The 8,351-nt window shown below is 36.6% G+C and overlaps 1 long non-coding RNA gene across 1 annotated transcript in view; it reads left to right on the top strand.

Moving 5' to 3' along the window:
- Nucleotides 1-7,242, top strand: part of LOC308191931 — a 224,138-nt gene extending 216,896 nt beyond the window's left edge. Inside the window, exons 4-5 of the long non-coding RNA XR_013948401.1 lie at nt 5,742-5,835; nt 6,496-7,242. This is a non-coding gene — a long non-coding RNA (uncharacterized lncRNA). The remainder of the gene's footprint in view (nt 1-5,741; nt 5,836-6,495) is intronic.
- The last annotated feature ends 1,109 nt before the right edge of the window (nt 7,243-8,351 follow it).

The following is an 8,351-nucleotide window of genomic DNA, read 5'->3' on the forward strand; positions in this document are numbered from 1 at the left end:
GCCTGACTGGCAGAGATGATACAAGACCCTCTGTTAGAGCCTATTAAGCATTGAAGAGAAGCCAAGTGCCATCTCATGTTTCTGTGTTTCCGAGGTTGACCTTGGCTCTGTCTAACCCATCAAGAACTTCTTGGTCAGGCTTCTTCATAGCCGCAAGTCCCAAGATGGGACTGTAGTTAAAAAAAAAAAAAAAAAAAAAAAAGCAATTTAAGATACTCTAGTGCTGAGGTTATCTGGTTTAACTCAGGCTAAAAGAGCTATAAAAATATCACTTTAAAGCTACATGAAGACAAGGCCAAAATATGATTTGAGGGTTAAGAAAGGAAAGATTAAAGCTGGGAAGTCTTGTCAGAAAGGAACTGATACTGGGGTGAAGATGAAAACTGAGCACTCCCAGCCTGCTCTGAGGAGTCTGTCAGGACACAGTACTGGAAAGGAGGACACTGCTGTGACAAATAGATTAAGAAACACAATAACGCTTAAAAAATTGGGCAAGATGGCATAGCAAAGCACTGTTACAAGAGAAAGCTTAAAGAATTGCTTGTAAGACCCTGAAAGGTGAGGAGGACTGTGGTCACTGTAACTATGACGACCAGCAAAATGGACAGAGGAAAAGAACAGCCAAAAGAAACCAAAACCAGAATGATTTGACACACACATGCTTTTTCCAATCACTCGGGAAAAGGAGAGTGCAAAGAAAGAGAAAAAAAAAATCAGTGATAAACAGAGAAGAGCAGTGTTTCTTTTGCCTTCCTCCTTTGACTGGTATTAAATTCCATTTCCATTTTATACTCTCTGTCCTAAATTGGCAGTGTCAAACTCTGCTGTAAAGTTAATGAAGGATGTGGTTTTAAAGTGTTTGATGTTTAATATATCTTTTAAATGTCATTAGGTGCCAGGAATTTCTAATCATATTGCTAAGTCTTTTATCAACCTTATAATCTTCTTCTTCCACTTTTATGCTGATCCTCTATGGTAAACTCAAAGACTAACTATGGAAATTTCTGAAAATCCACAGATGTCAGTCTATCTCAAACACATGGATTAATAAGGATTTACCTAATCACCAGTGTGGAATTAATCCAAGGAAACATATGAGAACAGGTTGGCTCAGAAAGTATAACCAGTATGCCAAATTCTTTTTTCATTCAAGTGCATGCCAGCTTATTGACTGATGTCATTCTATTTGTTTATCATTCAAGTGACTGTGGTGAGGGAGGGGAAAGTGAAATGGAAAAAAATTATGTCCTAAGGAGGGAGGAGGGGAAATCCATGACACTAATCTTGACATAGAAATGTCCATGTGAACACCCGTGAAGTCAGACATCTTGTCTGGACATAACCGCCTTGGTGAGTGGAGTTAAAGGAAAAGAGCTCAAAAGGATGCAACACTCTGGTTGGCACACTGGCTCATGTTCTGTGCAGTGTGACACACTGAAATGTCTAGTGTCAAATGTTTATGTCTTAAATGTTCTAGGAAAACTTCTTAGCAGAAGGTACTGTCAGGCTATCACAGTAGGAAAGTACTTGACAGTTTTTAGGAAAAAAAGGTAGCCATTCAACCACAGCAGAGTTTTTAATCTCTGATGACAAAGACTCCATTTCACAAAAGTGTTCTTCTAGGAGCTGGTAAAATCTGATCCTCGGTAATTCATGACAAATGTTTTTCCACGATAAGACATGAGAAAAGCACAATATATGGCTTTACTCAGCTACAACTTTAAGTGCCAATATGATCTCCTCCAAGATGACCAGTGTTCAGATCATCATCATTTCTCATCTATCACATTTTCCCCGTATTTGTGCTAAGCTTCTGCTCAAGGTTGCTCAAGGTGGTGTGTTTACCTTACCTGTGTTGCTAGAATTGGGGTTAACTTTGATCTTTACTCTACCTTTTTTATAGCTAATGAAGTCCATAGTGTGAAGAGGTAGTGAGATGGAAAACTAGGACCGGATTTGTAGAAGACTTCACATAAGATATGCTCATTATTTAAAACTTTTTTTTTTCTAAGTTTTCAGTTTTATGACATTTTGACTTCCATGACAATGAGTGAATACCATATTTGATATTTTAAGATGTAGTTTATATGGACAAGCTCTTGTCTATATGCATTTAGGACTCCATGTATATCCATCAGAATAACATATGCACTGCATCTGTTGCACTTCACAAAATAGAAGGAATTGTTTGTTCAGATTATTTTTTTTCCCTTCTGTTCTAAGAGCTAGCTGAAGGTCCAGACAACATGCAAACTCCCCCTCCTAATTTCCTAAAATGTCTCAAATTGTCTAACATTTCACACATAGCTGAATTTCACTCCAGGTGTGCTAGCAGGTGGTTGCAGAAGGAGCTCTAAGTAAACTGCATTACTGTGCCTAAGACAGTATTTTGTGGAGAGAGACAAGGAACAAGAACCAAAGATCAGGAAAAGTTTACTGAAAATTTCTTGGTCATCTTCAGCAACTAAGTGCAGATGGCCCTTTAGGATCACAGTTGTGTTTTTTAGCACTCAAATTCAGTTGGAATTTATCTGTGGATAATTCTTAAAATTGATTTTATTCCAAACATCTCACTGTATGCCAAGATTTTAATTGACATGTTTCTTCAGCAGGATATTGAGTCAGAGATGAGCATGGATGAAACACTGATTTTCCTCTTTTCTCCCTACTTTCCTCTTTTCTCCCTACTCTCCCTACTTCTTCCTACTTCTCCCTACCTCTTTTTTTTTTTTTTTGGTTTTCTGTAGATATCCTGGGTGTGTAATGTGAGGATCATTACTAAAAGAAAAATAAAAAAATAATCTCTTTAGATTTCCCACTGTATATTATATTAAACAAATCTGAAAGGTTAGACATTAAGCAAAATCTCTAGGAAATCTGAAGTCTCTCTGATTTGCCAAAAGCCCAAGTCTTTTTCATATCGGTTTAGAACAGTAATTCAAACACTATTGTTACTCCTACTTTTAACTATATCACCTCTTACTGTGCACTGCTTCGCTCATTCTTTTTGCTTTATAATGTAAAACATAATAGGATTTTTCTTTTTCAGGTTCTTCCATGAACTCCCTTATCCCATCTATCATTTCAAATTCACCATGGAAATGTCAATCCTGTCCCTGAGTCTCTCAGCCATCTAATTTTTCAAATATTTTTTCTTCCAGAATATCTTCCTTTCTCCTCCCCCATTGTTTTAAATGAACTCCTTGACAATGTCTACAAGAAAACTTTGCTATTCTTTAAAAGTCTCTTGAGCTTCTCTTTTTTGGCATAATGTCTGCAGGATTTTCACAACTCTAGGTACCGCTACTACCATTTAAAGTTCTGAAGTTGCTTATTTTCCTGGTATTTCCATTCTTTGCCTGTTTCTGTACACTTTTTCTTATGTTCAAATTCATAATTCCTGGTCTTTTCATCAAGAATCATGTTTTTGTTTGGTGCTTGCACAGGACTCAGAAGGATGCAGTCATGGATACAAACCTGGTCTGTCACTAGTGAAAAGAAAACACCACCACCACCAACAACAACCAACCAAACACAACCACAAGCAATGTTAAAAAGAGTATCTGTGAAAAAAGTTCTGGTTCTGTTCTCTGGAAAAATAATTTTCTGAGACCACAAATGCACAATAAATTGACAAGGAAATGCAAGCTTATTTTCACCTTGGAAAATGTGTCATTATACCCCAAAATTTACGCACTTCAGCTTGTAGGAATGCACACAGCTGTTGAGAATTCATTCCAGAATGCCCAATTAAATAACTACTTCAGCAAAACAAAGCCTCCAAGAGAATTATATTTTTAAATTGTTGTATTAATAGATTTCAGAGTTGTGTGGTCTGGAAATTACACCAGAGGTCTGACAGTTCATTACTACAATAACATCAGGTTTTACTGGCAGTTTTAGAAGCTCTGAAGAAAACAAGAGCCCTATTGTGCAGTCAATTTAATCTATTTGTGATATGGATCAGAGAAGACCTGTTGGGTTTGTTGACAACTGCATAGTATGGGAAGGCTTCAGTTTTCACTAGGATTTGCTAGATCAGAACACGCTTTCTTTCCAAGAAGAAGAAATAAAATGAGGTATTGTAAGAAACAAAGTTGTGTTTTGCAGTAGAATGTATTTTTGCAGTGGAAAATTCCACTAACCTTGCATATTCAAAAGTGATTGTGCAGGCATAACCGTGGCATAACAGTGGGGAGTATGTTAAGCAGACAGGGAAGGTCCTACAATCCCAAAATAAGGAGGATAGCTAAGAAAAACAAGACAAGCTGTGCAAAATCAGTAAAAAAAAACCAAAAACAAACAAACAAAAACAAACAAACAAAAAAAAAACGAGACCCTCTAATCACGAGAGAAGAAGGGGAAAAAAAAAAAGGAAAAGGAGAAATTAAAGGTTGGTCCAATACAATTGTTATGGAGTAGTAATAAGCATCGAGTAGTTTGCGAACCTGTAGTACTCAGCCAATGAGGAAACAGGGGAAGAATTAAGTGTCAGGTAATAGGAAATATAAGGTATACTTTTGCTGTGAATTCCTGCTTGCAGGATGCCTACCATTGCAATCACAAATAAAATAAAATAAAAATGCTACTTCACTGAGATCTTCACCTTAGCCTGTGTTATTGGCTACAGATTTCTTCTCACAGGTATATGTTATTTTGTTGCACAGATGTCCACATCTAGTAGGAAAGATGAGCTTTATAAGATGAAGAATAAACATAAGACAATAAGATGTCAAATCATTAATCAGGGTGTACAGAACAGGGACAGACAATAAAGAAAAGTCTAAGTGGGAAGTCAACTAGAAGAATTCAGTAACCATTGAATATTTGCAGATGTTTTTATAAGTGATGAAAAAAGGTAAGCTTTTTAAAAATATTTTGTTCAACAAGGATAAAAAAGGATTAAATTATAATTGTATCACAACTGAAAAGAGGAAAGAATCATGTTTTTATAAAAAAGTAACATTTCTGAATGTGAAAAGTATTTTACAATTATTGTAAACTTCTTGAAAAAAAAACTATGAAAATTAGACATTATAGTGTTCTATATTGTGTAATATTTTAACAAGGATTCACTTTTGGTCCCATGTTATTAACACCAGAGCAATTTTTTTTAGTGAAGGGTTGTTTAACGCTGTAAACACTTTATTCATACATAAGCCCACAGAATTGCAGATAAATTTTGTGGTTCCATTTATTTTCAGGACCAGCCTAAAATACAGTTGTTTAAAAGCATAGATACACATGATAAAATTTAAACCTAATTAATCTAAGCCATAAACTTTGTTTTGAGGTGATAGTAATTAACACAGAAGTACATTTGAAGCCATCTTCTTATTCTAGGCCTAATTTTAGCTGCTTGTACTCTTAAAACTTCATTAAAACCCTTCCTGCTAATTCCTCATAGTATTTTAGAGTTGTATTTTCCTATGAAGCCTGGAAAAACAATGGAAAAATTAATTTCAAAGTCATAACGTCAAAATTAAATAAAAAATATTTTTGAAAACACAAATGTTACCTAGCCAATTAAATGTTTGCTCTCAATCATCAATTTCATATTTAGGATTCATGGTGATGAGACTGTATGAGAGTCTCTTGACTGAATACAACTTTGTCTTGGTCTTTCCGGAGGTCCTCTTGTCCTTCATGTGTGAAAAATTGACATGAAAAAGGAAGGACTGCAGCAGGGTACATACACAGACCTGTGCTGGCCTTAATCTAGTGATCTTGTGTACTGACAGGTTCTGGTTCTGACAGCACACAGGCAAGACCCATCAGACCTACATCTAGAGCCAGTAGTCCTACAGCCCCCCATACGCCAGATCTGAGAGACAGGTAACGTGCATTGCTCTTTTCTTCTCCAGTGTGCTTCTGGGCTTCATTTTCACAGAAACCAAATTAAAATATGTTTGGATGCAGGCTGAGCTGGCAAACAATATGGGGTTGTTCTGAGGACTGGAAAAGCACACCAACCTTTCACATGTAGCCAGATTTAATTATTCTATTATTTCATGGTATTACATCAGCATAATGGAGAAGAAAATTCAGGCTTCGAGTCACTAAATCAGAATGAAAAACTTTTATTTCAAAAATCAGTGCAATAGAGGTTGAGTATATGATATATGCATAACTATTTTCCACAATAAAGATAACAGTTATAAAAAGCTGAGGACCTGTTTAAATTTAAATCCCAGTCTGGGCAAGACTTCATGGAAAAGACAAGAGCTAAGGCCTTGTTCAGCAAAGCATTTAATCTCACATGTAACATTTAATCTTAACCTCATGCATAAATGCTTTGTGGTTCCGGGACCTCAATGGGAAAAATGAATAACAAATAAATAGCTGCAATACTTTCCTTTGCTTTGGAGGTATGTTAAGCATTCCTTTATTCTGGAGTAGAACATTTTTGATAAAGTCTGTCAAACTAAGAAAACAGAAACAAGAGGTTTCAACTACTACATGTAGAAGTGACTGCATTGCATCATTTATTTCAAGGTAAAAACTGAGTCACCCTCACAGAGGAGCTGACTGCTCACAAAGAAATCCTCTGTCTTCTTTTTATTCTGGACATCTGAGGACTTCTCTAGTGCCACCAGACAATTCCTTTTCATCACCGCGGTGGGAGACGTGACTCTCCTCCCACAAGCAGTGCTTCCAGCAGAGTCAGGAAAGCAGCCTGGTGCCACTGCTGCCAGCTCTGTGGGTCTCAAGAGAGGGATGCTGTGCGAACAAAGAAGGGCAGACAGGTGCCTGAAGGAAGAGCAGCCACAGATGACAGCAAGGCATCTCAAAGCCTCTAAACCATGGTGTGGAGCATACTCCAGAGAAGATGAGAAGGAGATCTGTGTGTTGTGCCTGAGCCCACACCAGAGCAGGCATGATTACAGCTCTGTCTCATAATTTCATTGCCACACACTTCACTAATGTGCTAATGCAGCGAAGGGTGGCCAGATATGTTCAGAGACAATACCAGTGAGGAGATAAAAACAAGTCTAAATTAGCTGCCAGCCCCAGAGAAATTGTTCTCTTGTGTATATTATCTGGAAATTATTTAGATGCTTGAAAGGTCATTACTGGCTTGGGAATAATTAATTAAGTTAATTTCATGGTGTTGCCTTTCTGAATTTTTGTCAAAATAAATATTGATTTATAAAGTTTTAAATGCCTACAAATGCCTATTATGTTTCATATCTTAAACTTTATAATTATCTCAGTTAAGAACTTGCCTACTACACACCTTCATCACAGACAATAACAAGATGTAAGATTTTTTTTTCCTGAAATGCATGTATCTATGCCTCTTGTACCCTTACTGCAATAGTTTCCCTTCATTGTGTTACAAGAATCTGAGCCTTTAGTTGGTCACTTGAATGTACAGTAGTTCTGCTGATGTTCCTCAAATACATAAAATTAAATATTTATCCAAATCTTTCAAAGTTTATAATCCTAATACATAATAATAATAGTAATAATAATAATAATAATAATAATAAATCATATAGAAGAAATAAGAAGAAATGGAGGAAAAAGAGGCTTTAGTCTAAAAATGAAGAGGGAAAATGTCATATAATTCACTATGAAACCAAGGCCTGTTTTACAGACTTATATTGACTATTTATACTGTAACACATTGCAACCTCATTCCGACAGGCAATTTTGAGAAATGCAGAAATTTACAGAATACAGAAAATTTCAAAAAAAGTAGTTCTTGTCCCTAACAGTGCAAGCAGAGGAGATAAATGAAAAGGGAAAGATTATTATCAACTTCATCTAAAAGTCAAAGGACAGAGGCACAGCCAGTACTTGTAACTTGCCTGGGTGCAGGAAGGACCTGTTTTTACAAGAACGCTGATACTGATTTCCAGTCATGACATAACTATTCACCCTTTTGGTTTGTTCCTGGTGACCTCAAATCTAGCCATATGTCCTGGCCTTTAGAACTCACTATGTGAAAGAAACAGATCACCCACAAAATGAAACCCACCTAAATATTGCGTTAGTGGTAGGTGATTGTCTGTCTGCTAGTTCTGTTGGTTACTACTTCAAATCACTGCAGTTTTTAACTGGTTATTTGCTGGAAAGAAAACACCAAGTCAAGATGGGGCTTCAGAGGTGATCTGAGTGGAAAAGGGTATCGGGGAATTGTTGGTGTGTACCACGTTTGCTCATGTGTAGGAAGACTCTTAGAAAGAATGGTATACAGTGAATCACAAGATTTTGTAGCCCTGACCAGAGTAACAGAGCATCTACCATTAGCAAAACACATTGATTTCCTCAGAAAAAGAGAGGCAGAAAACGGCAAGATTCCTTACAGATGTGTCTAACTCAAAATGTTGTCCCACTGACCTGCT

This window comes from Anser brachyrhynchus (genome assembly GCF_964034855.1).
Source record: "Anser brachyrhynchus genome assembly, chromosome: 3".
NCBI lineage: Eukaryota > Metazoa > Chordata > Aves > Anseriformes > Anatidae > Anser > Anser brachyrhynchus.